Raw genomic sequence first — 15,264 nt, forward strand, 5'->3', positions numbered from 1 at the left:
CTGAAACCTGCATTGCTGCTGGTACTCTTGGCAGCAGGTGCTTTCAGGCACTGCCTGCTGCGAATACCCTTCTGGCATCTAGGTACACCTACTCTACTGTGCTCAGTGCCATGGCTGGATTTGGCTATTTTGGGATGTTCTGTACATGTATGAAAAGATTCATTTCAATTAGTCTCAGTAAAAACTCACAGGCATGGCTGGATACTCCCTGAACAAGGTAAGATATACTAGCAGGGATGGTATAAAGTGATCTAGCGTTAGGTTGGACTTGATTTAATGTCCTCACTGATGATTTAGAAGAATTGAAGAGTAGAACAAGCTTTGCAATGTGACATTTAAAAATTATTCTAAACTCCTTGCAGAACTCTTAGAGGAAAAAGGGTTTTATTGGTCTGGATGAACATAAAAATGAAGACACAAGGTAGAAAATAATAGATAGAATAAACCCAGACAGATGTGGGTACAATAAAATAGAGGAAAAAATAGTCCTAAATTATCTGGGTCATTCTCCAGCATGGTCTGAGGAGCCACTATAAATCTGTATGAATGATCTGTTAAGGTGGTTCCACAGTGCTCTGCTGCTCATGAGCAGCTCATATTAGCTGGAGCAAATCAATGGCTTTATATGCACAAATACATGGAAATATATATTATAAAAATGAAAAAACAATCATAGGTTTAACTATAGATTTCTTCTTGCTGTAGAGACATCCACAGGAAATAAAGCAATCACATTTAAAAAACACAGCAGCTGTGGGCCCTATTTTTTAGCCCAAATCAAAAGGATTTCAATTTTTTTCTCCCTCCACGTACATGGAATAAAATTTCCATTCAAAATAGCTTTTACAGTTCTCCCCTCTGGGTTAGAGGCAAGTCTCAGCAGGAGCTGAGAGACTACAATGCACTAGGTGAGAAATGGCTGGTGCAAAAGCGTCATATACTAAAAAAATCTCAGCCTAGGCAGCCCCTGCCCTGCTGGAGGTTCCAGAAAAGAAAAATTACAAGTGTAGAGAAGTGGTGGGACTGTTGGAGTAAAAGAAGTTCAGCCCTTGTCGTGGCCAGCACTGAGGACAAACAGGGAGCAGCAAGGACATGAGGAAGCATTTAGCAGCTCCAATTTTTTTTCCCTAGCCTAGCAGTGTCTGAGCTGCGATGAGCAAAGGAGACCAGCCCTCCTGACCCAGCTCCTCTCCCCACCACTGGGAACAAGCTTCGGGATGTTTGTTTCAGATAGAACCATGGCAAACAAAACATTTGGAGGAAGTTACACAACTTATGTATTTAAATTAGCTAACAGATAAATTATAAAATAATCAAAAGATGCCACATAAATAAGATGTGTTATATATGGAGCAATGCTGTACCTGTAGCTTACTCTTGCAAAAACATACATCACTGCCAGAGTCCATGGAAAAAAGCATGGATTTAGGGGAGCCATCTGAGCCTGGGAGGGAATGAAAATGGAGTGTTTGTGACTCAGCCAAAAGCCAACTGAGAAAGCAGTATTTTCACCCTCAGGGAACAATTAAGTCAATTAAAAAGCCTTTAGTTTATTGTTGCAAGCACAGGCAGCCTAACGGAGAGATTTCCAAGTTCAAATAAAATTAAAAGTGGTATGGTATTTAGCAGTACTGAACTTCCAAAGAAATCCATGGTGTTCCATTCAATAAATATGGATTTATTTAAGCCTCTCTCCTTAAAAAATACCAACCTAAATTACACTGACTTACCTACCTTTCTTTTGCCACATTTGGTGGTAACCAATACAGTCACTAGTACATTTCAGTTAAGGACTCACTCTTCCCCAGCCCATTATTCCTTAAGACCTATCACTCTCCAGTGTAACCTCATGAATAAGAAATTCTCAGTAAGAAATTCTCTCCAGAATGAGGCAAGAAGATGTCATGGAACAACCTAGATCCTCAAACTGCTAGAAGAGGGGAAAATGACTAGCCACTTTGGCATTCCACAAGGTATGTGTTTTGTCTTCAAGGACGTAATCCAGCGCCTTGAGTCAGAATCAGAAGTTTTGCTAGTTTGCAAAAAGTCATGAAGGCTGTTAGAGGGGGAGCCATATCATCTGGGAGAGGAAGCCATATCGTCCTGGGAGAGGAGAAATCAGACAAGCCAGTATTGAATGATTTTCTAATCAGGAAGATGGTTCCCAGGGAAAGAAATCAACATGCCACCAGGGAAGTGTATGTCCATGAAAAACACATGCAAACAAGCTGAGAGGACATTTTCTTTGTGCTGTTGCCTGTGTCTGCTACTAATCCGAGCTGCAACAGGGACAAATGCCCTTAAACATATGCAGAAGGAAGGAGAATGAAGAGATCTACTGCCACAGCGAGATCCAGTCTGTTGTCAGGTATTGTCATCAGAGCCCTGGAGTCTCAAAACAGGGTCTGGTGTAAGACAGGATCTGCCACTGCTGGCTTATAGCTAAGGCAATGAAGGGATGACCAGAGGAGACCTGTCTGCTTGCAGGAAGGACCCATTTCATAGGTATTTTCCCACTTCATGCTTTTTATAATAATTTCTAGCATAGCAATTATGAGAATTCACCATTCTTCTTTTAATTCTGAGCTTCTTTGGCAACCAATGTGCACTCAGGTGACTCAAGAGAGGTGCCCCTGAATAGACAAATCCATACCAGGCAGTGTTAAGTATAAACGCTGTGGTATGACAGCAGACCAAGTTTGGAAGTCGCAGCGGCCCCACTAAATTGCAAGCAGTTTTCAGAGGTTTTAATCATCAAATGTCAGGTAAGACTTGAGAAGTTTCCCTAGTTCCAGTGTTGTTCAGTGTCAACAGACCACTGCTGTGAACAACCTGTACTGTCATACATTAGCACTCAAAATTCCTTCAGAGGTGTTTGTTGTATGTAGGTTATTGCTGCGTAGCAGAGCATGCATATTTCACCATACGACTATATAAGACATAAGAATGAGGAAATAGGCTTTCTTGAAAATATTCATTGCAATAATAGTGCAACGTTATAAAAAAGGCACTTAAAAGGACATAATTTCTCCTCTGCTTTAGAAAACTTCATTTCTGTTTCCTCGTGATTAGAGTCTCAGACAGGACATGGTATTACACAGAATTATCTACTTACTACCAAAGCTGCTGGGATTACCACTTCTATTCTATACCTCCACTGGCTGTGGGCTGGGTTCTTTCTGTTATCACCCTCCAGAGAGACATTGGTAGAACCTTACACAGCACGGCCTGGAAAATATTGATTGCTCTTGTTGCTAGGCTCACAGCAATTATTTCTCCATGAGTGTCATGTAGAGAACATGATTCAGGTGAATAGTGAATGACATATTTAATTTGGGTACCATCTCCCAACCTCCTATAAGTACCTTTGGTTCTGTGCAGCTGTTCCCAGGAGAGCCAATTAACTGCTTGAAGATCATATCTTGCAGATGTAGAAAGACTGAGACAGAGGAGTCCTACAAGAGAAAGAAAATTAAAAATATAAACAGCACAAATGGAATAGTGAACAATATGAAGAAATCTAAAAAAACCTGAAAAATCCAGGTATGATCCACAGGACAAAACATGAAAAGCAGAAAAGCCTGCAAGACAGTTACAGCAGCAGTTGGATCCTAGTTGACAGTATGGCACTATGGCAAAAGTATCTAAAAAGCTTGTTTGTCAGATGAGAAGAAACTATTTCTTGAGATTTTGACTTCTCTGAATCTTAATTTTCCTGACAAACAAAGAGTTCTTTTTTTGTAGTCATTCAGATTAGGTGTTTCAGATGTTTCCTAATGGTGTTCTAGCCATATATATTTTAGATGCTGCTAATCAGAGTCCTGAAACTGAGAAACAGAGTCCTGAAACAGAGAAACCGAACAAGCTTCATGATGCCAAAACACATCTCTTAGTAAAATTAAATAGCAGTTCTTACTGCCAAAATTTATCTTGGATGCTTTAATATGTTGAGAGCACTGCTAGGAATTTAAGTAGAAAGAATAAAGGCAAGGCTGCTGTGTGTTTGATACTTGTTTATATCTTGCCCTAGTTCTTGAACCATTTCCCAGATCTTCACGAGAAATTTTTAACTTGTCAAGAGCTTACATGCATTGCGCATTCTTTGGCAAAGAGGGAACACACAACAGATGCAGTTTCTAGGGATACCACAGGACTCTGTCCCTGCAGTATGGCACAGGAGGACAGTGGTGGAGGAGTGGGACTCTATAAACTTGTCCTAAAGCTTTCACTGAAATAAGAAAATCCCATGGAGTGTTCTGAATTCAGCAATCAGTTCTCTTAAAGAAACATCTGCCAGTGAAAAACTTCCAGCTTGATCTTTTGCTATCATTCAGAGCACTTCTTAACACTGCCTATGAGACAGGATACATTGTTCAGACATGAAGAAACAGAGACTTGTCAGATATTATTACTATCTCCTACTGTTCTTCACATTTATTTGCTTTGGAAAATCAGAAATTCTGCAAATCATTGTTTGCTGAAGTTGATGACTGCACATGTTGTAATGTCAGCTGTACTTGCCCCTCTCTTGCCTGAATATTAAAGGCAATCCCAGCTCTGCAATTTGATGAAGACAACCTGGTCTGGGTTCTCCATGATCTCTTTTTGGCAGAAACAGAAACCGGAACGACCACCCTGCACTGGGCACTGCTCCATATTTTTCTTATCCCAGAGGAGGTCACATGCAAGCCCACTTGGATTGTGCTTTCTTGGAGAACACACCGAGGTCAGCACAAAGTGTAAAGGTAAAGACTTGTAAACTTGTAAAACTGCATCCAACTGGAAGTTCATATTCTCTGTGAGCTGACAAACATGTCTTTGATTTATTAAGTACCATGGACTCACCCAGGCATCTTGCTGCCTTGCACCTTGGCAAGAAGTATTCACTGTTTCTTCCATTCCATGGAAGTCAGAATGAAAGCAGGGGGAGCTGGGCATGTAACAAGCCTGTAAGATAGCAGTAGAGAGCACAGTGTCCCTGCAACCATGATGCTGAGCCAACCAGTTGCCCAGGCCCATCCCAGGGTGGTCCTGATGAGACAGCCATGCTGTCAGTTGCACATTCAAATGAGGGAAAACTCCCATCCTTAACACCCAGCTGCAACACGGGATCAAAATCATTTTTCCCTTACAGGCCACCACTGTCCTCCCCACAGTACAGCCTCTTCCCAGCAGTGGCAGACACCCTGAAAGTCTTTTAAATTCCTGATGCTGAAGATGGACAAAACCAAAAACATCTCTCAGAGAAAGGCTTTATCTGGGGGAGATAACAGTGCTGGCAATTTCTGGGCTTTTTTGCATGGTTTCTTGAAGTGTTTTGCAGTGCTCCGTTGTCTTTCACAATGTTTCTGAAGAGTATCAAATTTATCAGATTTTTTTTTCAGTCTTCCATAAAGTTCTTCCATTATCATGTCTCTCCATCCCTGAGCCATCTGTACACTTACTACCTATAAAATCTTATCAGGGCATTAGCTGAGAATGTTTTAGTGCATTAGAAGGAAACAACCACCAGAGAGTGTAATATAATTTCTGTACAGGGTCATCCTCTGTCTACTGTCACTGGAGTGGTTAACTGGGAATGTATTTGTGACAGCTACAGCCCTAGGAGCTCAAGTAGGAGGGACTCTGAAGCACAGAGGACACAGATAAAGATTTGTGCTGCAGCTAAAATGATCAGTGAGTCTGACACAGGGGTGGTCCCTGCCTCTTTTGTCCTTGGTCATATTCTCCCTCTGCTTAGTGAGACAGCAGCCAGCAGATGAGTGTGTTTAGACTGCTGACCCTGCAGAAAACTATTACTGTAGCTAAAAATGAAAGACTTTCCATCAGAGAAGCCAAATGAATCCAGTCACTTTATAGTTCTCTGGTTGCTAGATCGAACCCTGGTGAAAGAGAAAATGAGGGCATGGGACTATTTGTTTTCAAGGCGTCTTGGTTATAGCCAGATTACAAACTGGCTATAACATGAAATCACATGAAGCAGCTTGCCCAGAATCACAGAGGAGGTCTATAGTACAGCAGGGATTTGAATCAGGTCTTTAAAAGTCTAAGCTAATGTCCATACCAGGGTACCAGCCTTGTTCTCACCGAGGTAGCTGAAAAGTGGCCCACCTCAGTTCACCTGATCCATTCTTCCTGCTCACTCTGTTACAGTTCAAGGGGCACACTCCATTGTGGCCCAGCTGCATTCCCTTGGCACTAGATATGCTGATTTGCTGTGCCAGTGCTCCAATGGGACTAATGCCTGTGGCACTGTGGATCTGGAGGCTGGTGGCTCTGGGGCTAGCAGCTGAGCGAGGAGGGACGTGAGGACAGCCTAAAGGCCAAACTTTTGTGGGTGTTCTTGTCTTTCTGCGTCTGGATTTCTCTGATATTCCTGAACATCCAGGGGGCCCAAAGGAAGCTGCCTCCAGGACCAACACCTCTCCCCTCTACTGGCAAGCTGCGGACACTGGACTTCCAAATTCACCATGGAACACTCTTGAAGGTACTGATGCTTTTTATAGTTTCATTAATAGTTCAGGTATAGACTCTTAATGTATCCTTGGCTAGAACGTAAAAGCATCTTTCTGCTCCTTCCTGGCTTCAGTCTGAACTGTAAGCTTTCTAGGCAGAACTTCAAGCCCTGTGTCTCCCTGTTGGACTTTAGACAGAACTAGTAGGGAGTGGACAGGGCCTGTAGCAACAGTTGCAAATGGTGCAGATCACTGAACAGTCACACAGTCACAAATAACGCCAAAGGAAACCTGTTACTACAGTACAAATTACAAGGAGGGAGAAAAGGAAATGGTAAGAATAAGCAACACTCATCAAAAAGAGGCAGAAAGCAAAGCTTATGCGCTTGAGGACTGAATCCTGTAGCCCTTAATTCAGCAATGTTGCCATTGGCTGGTTATGTCTTGGCATAGCAAGGCCCTGGAAGGCTTCCTCAGATGGACACCTGGCCTGGCCAGTGCAGAAGCAGTTGATACTGCAGCATACTGGAGGTGTTACTGCTTAAAGGCAGTCCTTGCTTCTGAGGATAGGAATGAAGGGGAAAGGATGAAGAAAAGCTTTGTTACCTGTGGTGTTACAGTTTTGAAGGTTGCGCTGAGACAGAGGTTCCTCTTCCCCAGAGTTCTGCTTGTTTTGGAGGGTAAATGTCAGTAATCATGAGAGCTGATGTGCACTGCAAAACAATCAAGTGGATAGATTAAAGTCTTAATTCATTTGCTTATATACATATATAAGCAGCTGCACAGAACTGCAGCTAGGTGACATTGTATGTACTATTTGGTATGGTAGAGTATCATCACACTGGTTTTCTGCCCTATATTTTCTCTTGGACAGTCTAGAGGCACAGACGGAAGACAGTGATGTTACTGACATTTCTTAATGCGGTCTACACACTGCATCTGCCAAAAAAGACCCACAGGACCCTTCTCTTTCTCTAAGTGCTGCTGGAGAATGAGCCAGGAAGGATTCATGCTCAGGATTCAGGCCATGACCCCATTTCTGGCTATCCTAGAAAATGCAGCAATGTTGATAAAAAGGAGAGTCATTAAGCCTGGGAAGCGTGTGAGACTAGGCATCATTGAGGCTCTCTATTTTCCTGCATGTACAGAAGAAAAAAAACAGGCTCTGCATTTCCTTCCAGTACTAGATAGAATCCAATATGGGGATTCAAGCACTTGTTTCTTCCTCCCTTTCCACCTTACTTAGGCTATTAAGGCCAAAGACTGGACTCCAACTGCTGTGAAAACCACTCTTCAAATTATTCTCCACTACAGAAAACAGCCATTTCTCACAGCAAGTGGCAGCAGCTGGGTGCCTGATTGTATTTGCATGTGTCTTCAGTATGGTCTGCATATTTCAGAATCCCTGAAATGCCTTTGTTTCCAAAAATTGCAAAGGAGGAGGTCTGCACCCACCTCCAGAGAAATGCAGTCATGTTTATAGATAGATGTTCCTGAGCAACGTATGTGAGTTCAGCAACACGTTACCAGTGGATTCCCAAGAGCAAACTACAAAACCTGGGGCACATGTGGAAAATGCACTCAGTCAAACTCTTAACAGGTTTACAAATGTGTTTTCACCGGTTCCCTGAAAATCCCTAGAGCAGAGATACACTTTTTAATCTTTCGAGTGTCCATCCTATATTACTGAAGTACTGCAACTGCTCAGAAAAAGCTCACACTTTACATATATAGTTACATAAATATATATAGTTACATCTGGTTTGGTGTAACATATACAAATATATGTAATACCAAAACCATGTGCAGGCATGGTGTTTATTCATCCCTCTGCTTTATACTTTAAAATCCCTGAAACAGATGTTTAGAAATCCTTACCTTCTATCCCACACAGTCACAAGCTAACTGATGTTGTTCCTATCTGAAGTCCCAAATCTTTGAGCAAGGGAACACCAGCTCATCCTCCCTCCCTCTATGCAGTTAGGTCTTTCTCAACTACCCAGGGTCAAAGAGTTTAAAACTGGTCTCTAATTTACAGCTGCCAGAGACTTGATTTGCAGAACTACTGAGAACCCAAACTCCAGCTGGAGTTTGGTGGCAATTGGTAGGATCTGCAGGAGCTAAGTACTTCCCAGGCAGCTCATAATACTCAGCACATCTTGGAGGAGATGCTTCAGATTTATGGCTACATCTGAAAAATTTGGCTTAACTGCTCACTGTGCTAGACTTCGCAAGCACAATGCTCAGTGTAACGGTAAGCAAACATTACCATCTAATGGCTGCATGTATTAATTACAACTATAATTTGTACTTTAACCATGAAGGCTGTTCCTTGCGGAAGTACTGATACACTGAAAAAGCTGTATGATTGGAAAACAAATAAACACGAAAAGATAATAAAAGCAATATTTATGGGTTTGCAGCATCCATCAATCACCTCTAGTGGGACAATGTAAATGGAAGAAATCCCACTGAAGTATTTCTGGGTAACATGACACAGGTGTTGCTCTGATGGCTATATATATTGCAGATACATGAATGATAACAGCCATAAAAAATAATGCAATGCATTAATAATAGTGAAAGCTTTTCAAGATTTTAATAGTGAAACATGATTCCAACCTCTTCTATTTTCTGACAGCAGGATGAAATTTCTCCTGCCCCTTTCTTGGGCAATGCCAAGAGCTGCAAAACAGCCCTTACATAATAGATGTAGTCTTTGAGCTCTGGCCTAAGAGTACCACCAAGAACTGGAAGGGCCTCTCTATAAGTGTCACATATCCTTAGGTCATCATGTGTCTTACTGTCTCGCTAGGTGCCCAGGATGTATGGAAATACACACTCTGGCTACGAAAAACACCAGTTATTCTGCTAAATGGATTTCAAGCAGTGAAGGATGCCTTGACTGGACATGCAGAAGAATTTTGTGAGAGACTTGTGACATTCATTTTTAGGATGTCATGGGAGGCCCCTATGACACTTTCTGTTGTATATGCTGAAATATTTCTAGCAGAATGAGCTGTTTAGAGAATGGGGTTTGGTACAATGACTGCATCTACTCTTAATGCCTCTTGTCAAGAGGAACTGCTCTTGGTAGCAAGATGAATGCTGCAGAACCACTGCTGCATGTCCTTCTCAAACACTAGGCCCCAAATATACATTCAGCACACAAAACTAAAATGTTTCCCATTTGTATACTTGCATATCCTTATGGCGATTCTTAGTTACTGAGCATGTTACCAAGCTATCTCAAGTCTTTGCAGTAAAAGGTGTAAAACTGTAAAAATGTCAGCCAGGAGGACCCATTGTGTGTTGACTGCACAGTTCTAGGTAAAAGAGCAGAAAAGGAAAGACAGGCATGGGACTTTTTTCCTGCAAAAAGGATCAAACAGATGTGAAAAACCAGCATAAACACCTCTGATTCCCCATATAAATACTGCCAGGGATCCTTCCAAACTCATGGTGGTAGATCTTGGAACCACTACGAATTTACCAGTCCTGCTTATGGATACACCAGCCCCATACTTCTCCCCGGTCCTTCCCCATTTTGTTGCAGGCATCACCTTTGCCAACGGGCACACCTGGAAGCAGCAGAGACAATTCAGCCTCATGACTCTGAGGAACCTAGGATTAGGGAAGAAAAGCCTGAAAGCTTGGATCCAGGAGGAAGCTTGCTGCCTGACTGAGGTTTTTTGCCAGATAAAGAGGTGAAATATAGATCTGTATGTGGTCATGACATGGGGTCATTCTTATTTCCAACCCTGCTTTTTCTACTGGAAGTTTCAATTTCTGCAGTAGCCTCAATGGGAGGTTTACGCAGCTGATGCTTTCATAATTCATTTTGCACTTGGCTGGAACATCATGCCTGACTCATTGCTTTCATGCTAACCCTTTATGGGAGAAAGTGACAGATGAGAGACTCCTAAATTGTGCTGATTATGCACTTTTATATAAGGTGGAATCTTTCCATCACTCATAAAGGAGCCGGAAGAACCATCTCCCAGTTAGACTCCTGCATCTTGACTCCTGCAGGCTCAGCTACTTGTGTAATCCTATGCAAATCAAGAGCAGGCTGGATGGGAACTCTATGTCACAGCCTATAAAAGAAGCTAACAATTCAGCTTGCTCTGTAGGCATGGATCTCTGTCCCACTCCTTCTACCAACAACGTGATTGCTGGTGTGCTTTTTCGACATTGCTTCTCCACAGAGGATGCCATATGTCAGAGGCTGCTCAGAGGCTCCCAGGCTGTGGCAGAATTCCACAGCACCTCTTAGCCTCAGGTGAGCAAGGACTGACTCAGTAAGCTGTGGCATGAAATGGTTGTTCTTTGCCAATGCACAGGGAGGAAGAAGAGCTCTTAAATAAACACTGAACTCTAAAACCACGGGGGCTCACTTCTGTCCCCTTCTTTCTCAATAATAATACTTCTGCAACCATTCCTGGCTTGCTTTCTCTACAGGTCCATTGAATCCCTTGTATTAGCTCTCCTCAGAGAAATGGATCTGACTTTACATTGATATTATTCAGCATCAATATTGCCCTGGGGCCAGAATCAGGTTTTTCCTCTTAGCTTGTGCCTTGAAAGGGTTTGTAATAGCCCTGATCTCCTGTGTTAGACTGGGCTGCAAGAACTACCTGGAAAAAACAGGACACACTAACATGGTTGTGGCTTTGGGAACTACCGCCAAGTGTTGACTTAAGATTTAGGAGGGAATAGGTCATATGGGAAAGACTTCACACAGAAAATATAAGAAAAACTGTACTCAGGGGCATTTAAATCCTCCAAATCTGAAAGTTACTAGTGGAGAGCAGGCAATCTGGAAAGTTAACTGGATGGCAATGGTCATCATTCACACACTTCTTCTCTCCAAGGTATTTTTTTTTTTTTAAACTAGGTGGTCATTCATTTCCTATCGTCAGACAAGTAATAGATCTGGATCGTAGCAATGGTTAGGCACAGTTCAGCTATGAACATTCAGGCTTTAAATGCACGATGAAGCCAAGATGTCATGGTGTTCCTTGTGCATGTGTTTCCAGGTGCAGCTCTACAACACTTTCCCATCACTGTGTGTTAATGAGACTGCTAGAGGCACTAACACACTTCTGGGTTCTGTGAACACTTATTAAGGATGAGATCAAGCGCCAGCAGAAGAGCTGGGTGCCTACAGAGCCACAGAACTTCATTGATGCATACCTACCTAGCTCAGATGTTAAAGGTAACAATTACCTCTTGTGCAGCTGCAACATATTTTAAATCCTTGTAGTTAAGGTATTTCTAGCTGTACTACTTTCTTCTCCTCCTTTTCCTCCCGAGAGACTGTTCTATTATTTCTTTCTTTGAATTCAAACTCAAAAGATTGAGGTAGTTTGGTGTAAGTACTGAGGATATTCTTTGGTAGCCACCACAAAGAGAGTAATGTTGTTCCACCATAGACTGAAAGAAAGTTTATTGTATGCAGTCTTTCTCAGTCATCAAGATAATTTTTTTAAACAGAGCTATGTGGCTGTTGTCTCCCCAGCTTCATCAACTCAGTATGGACTCCATGATGAAAAAAAGCTCTGTTGCTGGGATTTTGCTATGCTATTAAACCAGTCTTAAATGTCATTGCCTGTCTCATATCTGCAGGCAAAGGATGACCCACTCTGTACATTCAGAATGCAAGCAATCACAGATCTCTTCATAGCGGGCTCAGGTACCACCACTATCACTTTATGCTGAGCTCTCCATGATGCTATATCTGAAAGCACAAGGTGAGAAACACGTGTGTCTGCACTTACATGTGTCGCTGTCCTTGCTCATGGCAGGATAATAGGCAAAATGCAGTTGACTCAGCTGCCCAGATCCTGCAGTTTAAGGTGTCCTGGAAATGTTGAGTTTCTACATAGAATCTATACATCAACTGCCTTCTTGAATACTCATTATTAGGCCTTTTATTTTGCAGAATGAGTCCAAGAAGGGTTTGGATGTTGTCATTGGTCCATGCTGTGAAACTGAATATAAGGACTGAATGATCCTGCCATACACGACTGCAGTTCTAGAGAAGATTATCATTATAGCAGCATAAGTGCAATAGGGTGCACCCAGGATACCACACTACAAGGCTTCCTAGCACTAAGGTATATTAATTAGGGATGATCCTTAGACAAAGCAAAGCCATGCAATAGAACCTTCTCACCAATTTAAACACCACATGTTGTTTATATTTTTTCCTAGGCTGCAAAACTACCCAAGGGTGAGTTTGAACAACTCTTGAGGAACTCTTCAGTGTGAATAGGATGCTGGACATCATCTACATCCTATAATATGAATAAACCTGTACTCAGTTTCTCTCCTTTTTTGCACAGGTATTACTTATACCATTCTTCTATACAGGATTTCAAGGGTTAGATCACTATAAAGGTACAAGTATAATGACCCTAGGCTTCTTTTAAGCTGGTACAAGCTAAGTATAAACCCCACAGAAATTCTAGAAAAAACAGTGCCTATATGTGAAATTTATTGTATCAACAGAATACTTCAAATCTATATCCAACCTCATGTAGGCGGTCTTCCCAGTGGATAAGACCTATGTGGCTTTGGGGGAAGATGTCTTTGAGAAAATCAAGATCAAAGTCCAGAGTCTTGATCAGTGTGAAGTCTTCAGTTCAGTGGTGTTTGGTTTGGGGTTTTTTTTTAAAGTTTCTGATTACTGTAATTACTGCATCCTCCAGTGCTCTAAAATCAATCTTTAAGAGTGCCTAATGGTTTCTAAATAAATGATTCTGTAGGAGATAGCACAGCATGACCCTGTTTCTCACCTCGTAATAATTAGTTGGCACTTGCACTGGGCAATTTCAAGAAAGTAATTGATATCTTGGCAATTTAAGTCATTAGTTTTTGACTCTGTGAAAAAGATCTTTGTATGTTCATTTTGTCTTTCAGGAGGACACCTTAATTTTCCCAAATATATGTTCCGTTCTGTATGATCAAGAGCAATGGGAGAGTCCTTGACAGTTTAACCCTGGTCATTTCCTAGGCAAGTGTGGAAACTTCATGAACAGAGAAGCCTTTATGCTGTTTTCTACAGGGTAAGAACAATCCTCAGTATTGCATACAGTTGTCCTACAGTTACTGTTTCACAGGCAAAGTTTCTTTCTTAACATCTGATCTGCCACAGGTATCTTTATTCATTTGCATAAGGTCTAGGTAGCAAAAAAAAAAACAACGGAGGTGGTGATTTCGGATTGCAACTTCACTTTCTTGAGGAGAAGAAGCTAAGACTAGCTGGTATCTGAAATTCTCAATTAAATGAAATGCAACTGTGGTAATAAGGTAGATTGTCCTCTGGGAAAACGAAGGCTGATTAAAGCTCCTCCAGAAGGCAGGGGATTCAAACCTTTTGGCTAATTAAGAACTGGCTCCTGGAAGGTATTAGAACTCTTATACTAATATTGACGTCAGCAGAGACTGAGGCCAGCAAAGGAAGCAGCACATCAGGTTTATCTATGAACAGGTCTCCATAGCAATTTGTGTAACACATTCTTTCTGAAAGATTTTCATAAACTGCTGGTCTTCAGAGCACAAAGATTTACGTGTTACTGCAACCAACTAGGAACTGATGAGTTTTTAAACTATTTCTGCTCATATTTATTTCTAAATAATTTTCTGTCTTCTAAGATTAAAAACACAGGTTTGAGCCTATAAAACAACAGGATTAGAAATCCAGTGGTAAGGATATCTAGTCTAGGACTTGGAAGAACCCTTTTCCCTCTTCTGCCATACTTCTATGATTTCAGGGATGTTGCTGAGACACCCATTGCCCTCGCTTCCAAATAGTAAAACAGGAATACCAGCATCACATTACTGTGCTTTGCAAGGATAAATACACTCAGAGACTATAGTAACAGAGGACATGTAGTACCTCACATACATTGGATATCCTTTTTTTCATCTTCCTGACCTACATGCTATGGATTTTCCCTGACTCTCCAAATCATTTGGTGGAGAAACAGAAGCTAGATCAGTCAGAAATCATTTACTAATTCTGCTAGATATCAGAAATTATTGGTTAGAGGTTTTCAAAATACTATGAGAAGATTCTGTGCTCACGGGGTAACCTGGGAATGGATTCAAGTGTGAGGAGATGCTGGAGAAGGGACTGTCTCCCCTGCCCTCTATAAACTGTTTGTTATCATCTACTAGCACTTCAGGCATTGCAGGCTTTTCACTGGCACGGTATATTTTTCCTCTCCCCTTCCCTGGACACTATCCATGTCTCGGGTAGGGCATGCTGGAGAAATAGTATCAGCAGCTATAGCAATGAGCTGTAGATCTTGACAGATCTGCTCACAGAATGGAGCGAAGGACGTTGATAACTAGCCTGTGTGGGGATCATACCCCAGCCCCACCTGTCAAGACCTGTGCCACCCCTCACCATACACTGAAGGGACAAGGAAGGGATGAGGGCTGGCAGCTGGGCTAGGACTTGTCTGTCACTACAGGAGATACGTCGGGCAGACCCCTGAAAGTGTGACTGACTTTTAAAACTGCACCTACCAGGGACAAACGAAGATAGGAATAAAACGGCAAGGTACACGAACCCGCTGGCTGCGCCCCTCAGTCACGCCCGCGCCGCCCCCAGGCCTCACCTCGCGGCAGTTTCCCGCCTCTGGCGGCGGGCCCGCCTCGCGCCACACCCAAGATGGTGGCTCTGCTCGCCTGCCGCTCCTAAGATGGCGGCCGCCCGGCAGGGGTGATCCCGACACAATCCTCGCTCAAATGGCAGCCAGGAGCGCTCTTTTCCCTCTCCCGCCGTCCCTTCCGCGGT

General features: G+C 42.4%; 1 protein-coding gene across 2 annotated transcripts in view; it reads right to left on the bottom strand.

Moving 5' to 3' along the window:
- Window positions 1-15,133, bottom strand: part of LOC308072397 (cytochrome P450 2J2-like) — a 116,709-nt gene extending 101,576 nt beyond the window's left edge. The window contains exons 1-4 of one of the 2 annotated variants that reach the window (XM_080409201.1): window positions 14,994-15,133; window positions 7,062-7,168; window positions 3,366-3,455; window positions 1,365-1,444 (exon numbers count right to left, since the gene is read on the bottom strand). The gene's annotated coding sequence lies outside the window, so the exon portion shown is untranslated. The remainder of the gene's footprint in view (window positions 1-1,364; window positions 1,445-3,365; window positions 3,456-7,061; window positions 7,169-14,993) is intronic. The other variant, XM_080409200.1, reaches the window with a different exon arrangement.
- Between the last annotated feature and the right edge of the window lie 131 nt (window positions 15,134-15,264).

The sequence above is a fragment of the Falco punctatus genome (genome assembly GCF_963210335.1).
Source record: "Falco punctatus genome assembly, chromosome: 13".
NCBI lineage: Eukaryota > Metazoa > Chordata > Aves > Falconiformes > Falconidae > Falco > Falco punctatus.